The following is an 11,544-nucleotide window of genomic DNA, read 5'->3' as shown; positions in this document are numbered from 1 at the left end:
TCTGAGAAATCATATTGACTTGCTGAGTCAATATTTTGTTCTGAGCCAATATGGCATTCAGAGCATCAATTTCAAGAACTCCCTTTCTCTGAGGCGTCCCATTACTCACAGGATTCCTTTCAGAAGTGTACATGAACTGGTTATTTGCAACCATGTCAATGAGTTCCTGAGCTTCTGCAGGCATTTTCTTTAGGTGAATGGATCCACCTACAAAATGGTCCAATGACATCTTAGATAATTCAGACAGACCATCATAGAATATATGCAGGATGGTCCATTCTGAAAGCATGTCAGAATGACACTTTTTGGTCAGTTGCTTGTATCTCTCCCAAGCTTCATAGAGGGATTCACCTTCTTTCTGTTTGAAGGTTTGAACATCCACTCTAAGCTTGCTAAGCTTTTGAGGAGGAAAGAACTTGGCTAAGAAAGCCGTGACCAGCTTATCCCAAGAGTTCAGGCTATCTTTAGGTTGAGAGTCCAACCATATTCTAGCTCTGTCTCTTACAGCAAACGGGAAAAGTATAAGCCTGTAGACCTCGGGATCAACCCCATTGGTCTTAACAGTATCACAGATCTGCAAAAATTCAGTTAAGAACTGAAAAGGATCTTCTGATGGAAGTCCACGAAACTTGCAATTCTGTTGCATCAGAGAAACTAATTGAGACTTTAGCTCAAAATTATTTGCTCCAATGGCAGGGATTGAGATGTTTCTTCCATATAAGTTGGAATTTGGTGCAGTAAAGTCACCAAGCATCTTCCTTGCACCTCCACCATTATTATTAGTTTCGGCCATGTCTCCTTCTTTTTCGAAAAATTCTGTCAGATTTTCTCCAGAGAGTTGTGCTTTAGCTTCCCTTAGCTTCCTCTTTAGAGTCCTTTCAGGTTCAGGATCGGCTTCAACAAGAATGTTCTTATCCTTGTTCCTGCTCATATGAAAAAGAAGAAAACAGAAAAGAAGATGAATCTTCTATGTCACAGTATAGAGATTCCTTTATCTGAGTAGAAGAAGAAAAGAAATTCAAACACAGAAAGAGGGAGAGGGTTCGAATTTTTAAGAAGAAGAGAAGTGTTAGTAGATAAATAAATAATTAGAAGGAGGTGAGAGAGAAGAATTTTCGAAAATAATTGAAAAGAAAAGAAAAATATTTTTATTTTTATTTTGAATTTTGGTTAAAATTCGAAAATTTTAAAAAGAAAAATGAAATTAAACTAAATTAAAATTTAAAACAATTAGTTAATTAAAAAAATTTTGAAAAAGAGGAAGGTAATTTTCGAAAATTAGAGAGAGAATTAGTTAGGTAGTTTTGAAAAAGATATGATTGAAATAGTAAACTTTTAAAATTAAATAAAAAGTCAAGTAGTTAATTGAAAAAAGATTTGAAAATCAAATTTAAAAAGATAAGAGGTTAGATAAGAAGTTAGAAAAGATTTTGAAATTGACTTTGAAAAAGATGTGATTGAAATTTATTTTGAAAAAGATTTGAGAAAGAAATTTAAAAAGATTTGATTTTGAAAATTAAAGTTGATTACTTGACTAACAAGAAACAAAAAGATATGATTTAAAATTTAAAGATTGAACCTTTCTTACTAGGCAAGTAACAAACTTAAAATTTTTGATTCAATCACATTAATTGTTAGTATTAATTTGAAAATATGAAATAGAAATAAGAAAAAGATTTTGAAAGTAAATTTTGAAAATTTTGAAATTATGAAAGAAAAAAATGAAAAATATTTGCTTTTTGAGAAAGATTTGAAAAAGATAGAATTTTTAAATTGAAAATTTGGTTTGACTCATAATAAACAACTAAATTTTAAAAAGTTTTGAAAAATTCAACTCAAATTTTCGAAAATTTATGAGTGAAATAGGGGAAAGATATTTTTTTATTTTTGAATTTTTAATGAAGAAAGAGAAAAACATCAAAAAGACTCAATGCATGAAAATTTTGGATCAAAACAAATGATGCATGCAAGAACACTATGAATGTTAAGATGAACACCAAGAACTTATTTTTAAAAATTTTTACGAAAAGAAAAACATGCAAGACATCAAACTTAACAATTTTTCATGTATAGACACTAACAAATTGAAAATACTTAAAAAAAAAAAAGAAAAGACACAAAACAAGAAAATGCAAAGATCAAACAAAGGAAATCATCAAGAACAACTTGAAGATCATGAAGAACATAATGCATGAATTTTCGAAAATTAAAGAAAATTATAAAAACATGCAATTGACACCAAACTTAAAAATTGACACTAGACTCAAACAAGAAACATCAAATTATTTTTGGTTTTTATGATTTTATTAACTTTTTTTTATTTTTCGAAAATATTTTGGAAAAGGGAAATAAGGATTTCAAAATTTTTAATGAGAATTCCAGGAATCATGCAATGTTAGTCTAAAGCTCCGGTCCAGGAATTAGACATGGCTCACTAGCCAGCCAAGCTTTTAGTAAAAGTTCCGGTCCAAAACACTAGACATGGCCAATGGCCAGCCAAGCCTTAGCAGTACATACAAGCATTTCATAACAGGTGGAAACCTCAGTCCAAAAGAATTTAGATATGGCTTAATAGCCAGCCAGGCTTCAACATGTCATGGTGAAACTCTATAATTCATTCTTAAAAATTCTGAAGTCATAGAAAAAAAATTTTTTGAAAATTTTTTCGAAAATAAAAATAAAAATAATAAAAACAAAAAGCTTAAAATTAAAATAAATTTACCTAATCTGAGCAACAAGATGAACCGTCAGTTGTCCAAACTCCAACAATCCCCGGCAACGGCGCCAAAAATTTGGTGCACGAAATCGTGATCGTTCATTCTTTGGTAACGGCGCTAAAAACTTAATACGCACGTTCATAATCTTAGTTCTTCTTCACAACTTCGCACAACTAACCAGCAAGTGCACTGGGTCGTCCAAGTAATAAACCTTACGTGAGTAAGGGTCGATCCCACGGAGATTGTCGGCTTGAAGCAAGCTATGGTCACCTTGTAAATCTTAGTCAGGCGGATTTAAATGGTTATGGTGAATTGATAATTAAAATATAATTAAAATATAAATAGAATAGAGATACTTATGTAATTCATTGGTGAGAATTTCAGATAAACGTATAGAGATGCTTTTGTTCCTCCTGAACCTCTGCTTTCCTGTTGTCTTCATCCAATCATTCCTACTCCTTTCCATGGAAAGCTTTATGTAGGGCATCACCATTGTCAATGGCTACTTCCCGTCCTCTCAGTGAAAATGGTCCAAGATGCGCTGTCACCGCACGGCTAATCATCTGTCGGTTCTCGATCATGCTGGAATAGGATTCAGTAATCCTTTTGCGTCTGTCACTACGCCCAACACTCGCGAGTTTGAAGCTCGTCACAGCCATCCCTTCCCGGATCCTACTCGGAATACCATAGACAAGGTTTAGACTTTCCGGATCTCAAGAATGGCCGCCAATAATTCTAGCCTATACCACGAAGACTCTGATCGTGAATCAGGAGGCTAAGAGATGCACATTCAAGCTTGTTTGCAAGTAGAACGGAAGTGGTTGTCAGGCACGCGTTCATAGGTGAGAATGGTAATGAGCGTCACATAATCATCACATCATCATGTTCTTGTGTGCGAATGAATATCTTAGAGAAGAAATAGGCTTGAGTTGAATAAGAAAAATAATAGTACTTTGCATTAATTCATGAGGAACAGCAGAGCTCCACACCTTAATCTATGGTGTGTAGAAACTCTACCGTTGAAAATACATAAGTGATGAAGGTTCATGCATGGCCGAATGGCCAGCCTCCATGATCTAAGAACTAAACGTCCAGAGATAGATAATACAATAGTAAAAGGTCCTATTTATACTAAACTAGTTACTAGGATTTACAGAGATAAGTAAATGACATAGAAATCCACTTCCGGGGCCCACTTGGTGTGTGCTTGGGTTGAGCATTGAGCTTTCATGTGTAGAGACTTCTTTTGGAGTTAAACACTAGGTTGTAACCTGTTTCTGGCGTTTAACTCTGATTTGCAACCTGTTTCTGGCGTTTAACTCCATAATAGGGCAGGAAGCTGACGTTGAACGCCAGTTTGCGTCATCTAAACTCGAGCAAAGTATGGACTATTATATATTTCTGGAAAGCCCTGGATGTCTACTTTCCAAGGCAATTGAGAGACCACCATTTGGACTTCTGTAGCTCCAGAAAATCTACTTTAAGTGCAGGGAGGTCAGAATCCAACAATATCTACAGTCCTTCTTCAGCCTCTGAATCTGATTTTTGCTCAAGTCCCTCAATTTCAGCCAGAAATTACCTGAAATCACAGAAAAATACACAAACTCATAGTAAAGTCCAGAAATGTGATTTTTATTTAAAAACTATTAAAAATATGCTAAAAACTAACTAAATCATACTAAAAACTATGTAAAAACAATGCCAAAAAGCGTATAAATTATCCGCTCATCAGAAGCTCTGTTTATCTTTTTATGGATTATTAATCTAAGTATTTTATTTTATTTGACCGTTTATGCTTTGATCTATTTCATGATTGAATTTTCATTTTTCATCCTTAAAGATTGGAATTGTTGGAAAACATTCTAATTCTATTTTGAATTCTAATATTACTTTGAAAAATTTAATATTGGAATTAGCTTGAAAACTCTTTCTCATGACTTTTTAATCTAACTAGGAATAGGGCATTAAAAAGTGTACGTAATTCTCATGATTTTCAACTGGATTAGAACTATTTTGGATAAGTGACATATAATCCAACCTAGTATCACTCTAGAATCTTATGTGAATATAAATTAGAATTGTGCTTAACCTCTTTTCTTAATTAATTGACTAAGGAATTAGTAATTAAGTAATTAAAGAGAAATTAAATTGCCAAAGAATTAAAATTTGGTTATTTATGATTTGTCATGAATTGATCTCTACATGCCTCTAAATAAATACACATAAGGATTGATTTTCCTAGAGAGTGAACATCTTTAAAACTTTAACATTCTCATCATTATTTTTTTCATTCACTGCTTTGCTATTTGCTTTGCCCCTGTTTAACATTCAATTCTCATTCTTCTGTTTTTTATTTGTCTAATTAGAAGTAATCAATTAATCATTGCTTGCTCAATCTATTTATCCTTGTGGGAACGATAACCCACTCACCGTAGTATTATTTTATACGATTCGATGCACCTACTGAATTTTGAAAATCCTCTATCAGTTCGACCAAATGTATCCTTCAACTCTACCATGACTATTTATGCTAAAAAAGAATCTCAATCTTAAGAGTTAAGAATGTAGCTATGATCACTTTGGACTTATTTTGGTTGAAACAAGGCATGAGGTCAGAGGGTGTTGAAACTTGCTAAGTATAACTCTTAGCGAAATTTCAAAAAAGTAAGTAAAAGGCAAATCCATCGAATCTTAAGAAATCATAATTAAAACGTGTGTAAAATTGTTAATATGATCCAAAAGAATAATTGTCATGAATGTGAGGTAAATTATTTAATCCCTAAACTGAAAAATAGGTAGTTGAAGATTGATTAGTGACTTCTATTGGACAACTCACAAAATTACGCAGAAATTGGGAAAATTTTTAGTCACACTAACGCAATAAAACAATAGAGTGCAGGTGCATGAGAGTATTAAAAGTCACTTTATTTATTTTTCATTTCAATTCTAGTTTACCTTTTAATTTCTTTAATTTTGTTCTTCAAATTATTTTTTTATTTTCCATATTCAAGCATTTGCTTTGTTTCCAATTTCTTGTTTTGTGTTTGATTCTACTTTCTATTCAAACACTTGGGAATTCTGTTTGTAGGGGTATGCCAATATTAATAAAGTTATTTAGTTTTGTGGAAAGTTTTGATGTTTTAAGACGATAAGTCTCTAGGTCAAACTCTTCAAGAAGAGTCTTATAAGCTTCCTAAATTATTGAAATATTGATATAAACTTGGCCGACACACTTTGTTGAACTCAAACCAAAGTCCAAGCAAAAACAATTTGGCACGCTTACTGAGACCCGGACTAATTTTTATGTTATAAACTTTGCATGCGATTGCAAAGTGAAAAAGTCATAAGCATGCACTACAAAAAAAACATTGAGTACCGTCGGATTTAGCGACGGATTGACGAAAATAATCTGCAGGTAGTATATTTACCATCAAATTTTTTATCGGAATTAATCCGGCAGTATAACCCTTGTTGGTAACTAATTACCATGGGATTCTGTGATGGATTCTTTATTTAATCTGTCGGTAATTTAGCCACTCCACTATTTTCTTAAATTTATTCTGTGATGGTCAAATTTATTTTTTATTTTTTATTTAAATTTATTTTTTTGCACAATTAGTAGTCAAATTCTACATAATAGAAACCAAATATGGTAAATTAAATATCAAGTGTACAAAAAAAACTTAAAAGTAAAAAAAAAAAAAGAATATACAATAAAATCGTCTATAACAAAACTCTAACAACTAAAGATTCTGATAGTCATCGTCGTCATCTTCCTGGTCCTGCCGAGGGCAGCAGACTATAAGCAGTGATGTCGATGCCCCTATAGCAGCGCAGTTGCCATCAGTAGCGCTGCTGCCACCAGTCGTGCTGTTGCCACCAGTCGTGCTGTTGCCACGGGCTTGTGCCTGATCTTAGTATACCGCCATCTGCTGCTCCATCTGCTGAAGCTGCTCTAGCTCCTGCATCCACTCCAGCCTGAGAAAATCTATATCTAAGACGCATGTGAGGATCTTCTAATACTTCTCCTCAAACTGTTGCAACTGCTGAGCCTGTTGGTGGAGGCTCCGAGTGAGTTCCAACACCTGATCCCTCAAATCGACGTCGTCCTCGGGATCGACGGGTCGGCATGTGGTAGAGGCAGATGAATGTCTCAGTGTGGAGGTCCGGAGGTTGTCGGCGAAGAACGATCCCATCCCGTAAATACGGTCTCGCGCTAACCGTGTTTGGATTGACTTCATCTACAGCAGAGTTGTTTCCATTATCTCCAGTTTGCTGAGTTTGCCGAAGAACGATCCCATCCTGTTGATACGGTCCTGTGCAACACATGTTCTGATTTGGACTGCAATTAATTGAAAACTTTATACCCCATGATGTTTACTCACATAATGATCTGCAGCCCGCTAATCAGTAAATCTCTTCTTGTTCTCTTCAAGGTGTAAGTGTACTTGAAGGTCTCTACCATCGTCGCATCACGACTCAACGACTTAGACTACGCAACAACATATTAAATCAAGTAATAATGACATTATATTTCAAAACAAAACAAACTTAATAAATAATTGAAACAAGTTACATACCAGCCTGGCCTTTGTCTTCATAAAAGTCGTTTACCCACCAGTATACTTCGACAATCTAGCCGATGTCCTATTAGCTCTGTTCATGAGACGATGATACTTGAACCCCTCATCAGTCTTCCAATGTATGTACAGTGTCTTCTTAAGGTCCAAGCGGAGTCAAATAGTGAGGTGGTCGCGCCGCTCACGTGCATCCTCCATCACCTGCTGTAGCCGCCTAGCCATCCGATGGTCGAAGATCTTTGATGAGCGGATATTTTATACGCTTTTTGGGGTTAATTTCATATAGTTTTTAGTATGTTTTAGTTAGTTTTTAGTTTATTTTCATTAGTTTCTAGGAAAAATTCATATTTCTGGACTTTACTATGAGTTTGTGTGTTTCTCTGTAATTCCAGGTATTTTCTGGCTGAAATTGAGGGAGCTGAGCAAAAATCTGATTCAGGCTGAAAAAGGACTGCTAATGCTGCTGGATCCTGACCTCTCTACACTCGGAATGAAATTTCTGGAGCTACAGAAGTCCAATTGACGCGCTTCTAATTGCGTTGGAAGTAGACATCCAGGGCTTTCCAGTAATATATAATAGTTCATACTTTGCTCAAGGATAGATGACGTAAACTGGCGTTCAACGCCAGTTCCATGTTGCAGTCTGGCGTCCAGCGCCAGAAACATGTTACAAGTTGGAGTTCAATACCAGAAACAGGTTACATCCTGGTGTTGAATGCCCAAAACAGCCCAGGCACGTGAGAAGCTTTAGTCTCAGCCCCAGCACGCACCAAGTGGGCCCCAGAAGTGGATTTCTGCACTATCTATCATAGTTTACTCATTTTCTGTAAACCTAGGTTACTAGTTTACTATTTAAACAACTTTTAGAGATTTATTTTGTATCTCATGACATTTTAGATCTGAACTTTGTACTCTTTGACGGCATGAGTCTCTAAACTCCATTGTTGGGGGTAAGGAGCTCTGCTGTGTCTTGATGAATTAATGCAAGTATTTCTGTTTTCCATTCAAACATGCATGTTCCTATCTAAGATATCCATTCGCACTTCAACATGAATGTGATGAACGTGACAATCATCATCATTTCCCCATGAACGCGTACCTGACAACCACTTCCGTTCCACCCTAGAATGAATGAATATCTCTTGGATCTCTTAATCAGAATCTTCGTGGTATAAGCTAGATTGAGGGCAGCATTCAAGAGAATCCAGAAAGTCTAAACCTTGTCTGTGGTATTCCGAGTAGGATTCATGGATTGAATGACTGTGACAAGCTTCAAACTCACGAGTGCTGGGCGTAGTGACAGACGCAAAAGGATAGTAAATCCTATTCCGGTACGATTGAGAACATGCAGATGATTAGCCGTGCGGTGACAGCGCACCTGGACCCTTTTCACTGAAAGGAAGGATGGTAGCCATTGACAACGGTGATCCACCAACACACATCTTGCCATAGAAGGACGTGCGTGTGTGAACGAGAAGACAGAGGAAAGCAGAATTTCAGAAGACAAAGCATCTCCAAAACTCCAACATATTCTCCATTACTGCATACAAGTATAATTTGTGTTCTACCCTTTTTACTTTTTACAATTCAAACTAAAAATTATTATTGATATTATATCCTGACTAAGAGTTACGAGATAACCATAGCTTGCTTCAAGCCAACAATCTCCGTGAGATCGACCCTTACTCACGTAAGGTATTACTTGGACGACCCAGTGCACTTGCTGGTTAGTTGTGCGAAGTTGTAAGAGAGTAATGTGAACATTGACATCACAATTTCGTGCACCAAGTTTTTGGCGCCGTTGCCGGGGATTATTTGAGTTTGAACAACTGACGGTGAATCTTGTTGCTTAGATTAGGAAATTTTTGTCTTTTGGGTCAGAGTCTTTTATTTTCTTTTCAAAAAATTTTTCAAAAATAATTTTTCTATTAAATCTTGTGCCAAACTTTAAGTTTGGCATTTTCTTGTTGATTTTCCTTTGTTTTTCGAAAATTTTAGTTTAGTTTTCTAAAAATTTTAAGTTTGGTGTTCCTTCTTCATGTTCTTGTCTTCTTGTGAATCTTCAAAGTGTTCTTGAGTTTTCCCTTGTGTCTTGATCTTAAAATTTTTAAGTTTGGTGTTCCTTGGTGTTTTCCCTCCAAAATTTTCGAAAATAAGGAGCATTAGATCTAAAAATTTTAAATCTTGTGATATCTTATTGTTTTTCTCTTTCCTCTTTAAATTCAAAAAAATAATTTTTCCCTCTATTTTAAAGCAATTTTTCGAAAATCAATTTTAAAATTCAGATTTTTTTATTTATTTATTTCAAAATTTAAAACTTTTTCAAAACTTCCTAACCACTTTCTCTCTCCTCATTTTTTCGAAAATCTTCACCCATTTTTATTTATTTTATTTTAATTTATTTTATTTTTAAAATAAATAAATAATTAAATAAATAAAAATATTTTTTCTCTATTTTACATCATCTCCCTTTCTCCATCATGGATCTAAGTGGAACTGAACAGTCCAGAAGGACTCTGGGGTCATATGCTAACCCCTCTACTGCTTCATATGGGAGTAGTATCTGCATACCCTCCATTGGAGTCAGTAACTTTGAGTTGAATCCTCAACTCATTATCATGGTGCAGCAAAGCTGCCAGTATTCCGGTCTTCCACAGGAAGAACCTACAGAGTTTCTAGCACAATTTTTACAAATTACTGACACAATACATGATAAGAAAGTAGATCAGGATGTCTACAGATTATTACTGTTTCCATTTGCTGTAAAAGACCAAGCCAAGAGGTGGTTAAATAACCAACCTAAGGCTAGCATAAAGACATGGAAACAGCTGACAGAAAAATTCCTGAATCAATACTTTCCTCCAAAACGGATGACACAGCTAAGGCTGGACATCCAAGGCTTTAAACAAGGAGATAATGAATCTCTTTATGATGCCTGAGAGAGATACAGAGAGATGCTAAGAAAATACCCCTCTGAAATGTTTTCAGAGTGGGTTCAATTAGACATCTTCTATTATAGGCTTGCAGAAAGAGCTCAGATGTCTCTAGATTACTCAGCTGGTGGATCTATCCACATGAGAAAGACAATTGAAGAAGCTCAAGAGCTCATTGATACAGTTGCCAGAAATCAGCATCTGTACCTAAGCAGCGAATCTTCCATGAAAGAAGAGGCTAAAATAGTGACCACTGAACCCAGTCCTGCTGAACAAGCTACTGAATTCAATCAGCAATTGGACTTTCTAACACAGCAGTTAGCCGAATTCAAAGATAGACTACAAGAGACAAGGATGGCTAATATAAATATGGAAGAACAATTGAAGCAAACAAAGCAGCAGCTGTCAAAACAAATAACAGAAGAATTCCAAGCAGTTCAATTAAGAAGTGGGAAAACATTAAATACCCCACCTCAAGGCAGCAGGAAGCCAAGAAATGAGCAAACCACCCAAAATCTATCTGAGGACAGTAAGAGCCCAGGGAAAGATAATTCTGGCGTTAAAACGCTAGAAATTGGGTGGAAGGCTGGCGCTGAACGCCCAGACTATGCTCAGGACTGGCGTTCAATGCCAGAAACAAGCAAGGAACTGGCGTTGAACGCCCAAAAGAAGCATAGTTCTGGCGTTCAGACGCCAGGAACAGATGAGGAGTTGGCGTCTAACGTCACTCCAGCTTCTAACTCTGGCACTCAAATTCCAGTGAGGGATCAGACACACACAAGTGCTGATGACAACCCCTCTAAAAAGGCTTCTTCAACCATTTCTGTAGGAAATAAACCTGCAGCAACCAAGGTTGAGGAATATAAAGCCAAGATACCTTATCCTCAAAAACTCCGCCAAGAGGAGCAGGATAAGCAATTTGCTCGCTTTGCAGATTATCTCAGGACTCTTGAAATTAAGATTCCGTTTACAGAGGCACTTGAGCAAATACCTTCTTATGCCAAGTTCATGAAAGAGATCTTAAGTCATAAGAAGGATTGGAGAGAAACTGAAAGAGTTCTCCTCACTAAAGAATGCAGTGCAGTCATTTTGAAAAGCTTTCCTGAAAAGCTTAAAGATCCCGGAAGCTTTCTGATACCATGCATACTAGAGGGTAATTGCACCAAAACAGCCCTATGTGATCTTGGGGCAAGCATCAACCTAATACCTGCATCCACCATCAGAAAGCTTGGTTTAACTGAAGAAGTTAAACCAACCCGGATATGTCTCCAACTTGCTGATGGCTCCATTAAATACCCATCAGGCGTGATTGAG

General features: G+C 35.9%; 1 non-coding gene across 1 annotated transcript; it reads left to right on the top strand.

Annotated features, from left to right (window-relative positions):
- The first annotated feature begins 287 nt into the window (after positions 1–287).
- LOC112739074 (small nucleolar RNA R71) lies at positions 288–391 on the top strand. Its single transcript, XR_003170013.1, has one exon. It is a non-coding gene; the product is annotated as a small nucleolar RNA R71 (small nucleolar RNA).
- The last annotated feature ends 11,153 nt before the right edge of the window (positions 392–11,544 follow it).

Source organism: Arachis hypogaea, chromosome 13 (assembly GCF_003086295.3).
Source record: "Arachis hypogaea cultivar Tifrunner chromosome 13, arahy.Tifrunner.gnm2.J5K5, whole genome shotgun sequence".
In the NCBI taxonomy this organism is placed as follows: Eukaryota; Viridiplantae; Streptophyta; class Magnoliopsida; order Fabales; family Fabaceae; genus Arachis; species Arachis hypogaea.
Note: the sequence above shows the minus strand (reverse complement) of the source record. Positions and strands in the feature narration are given on the sequence as shown.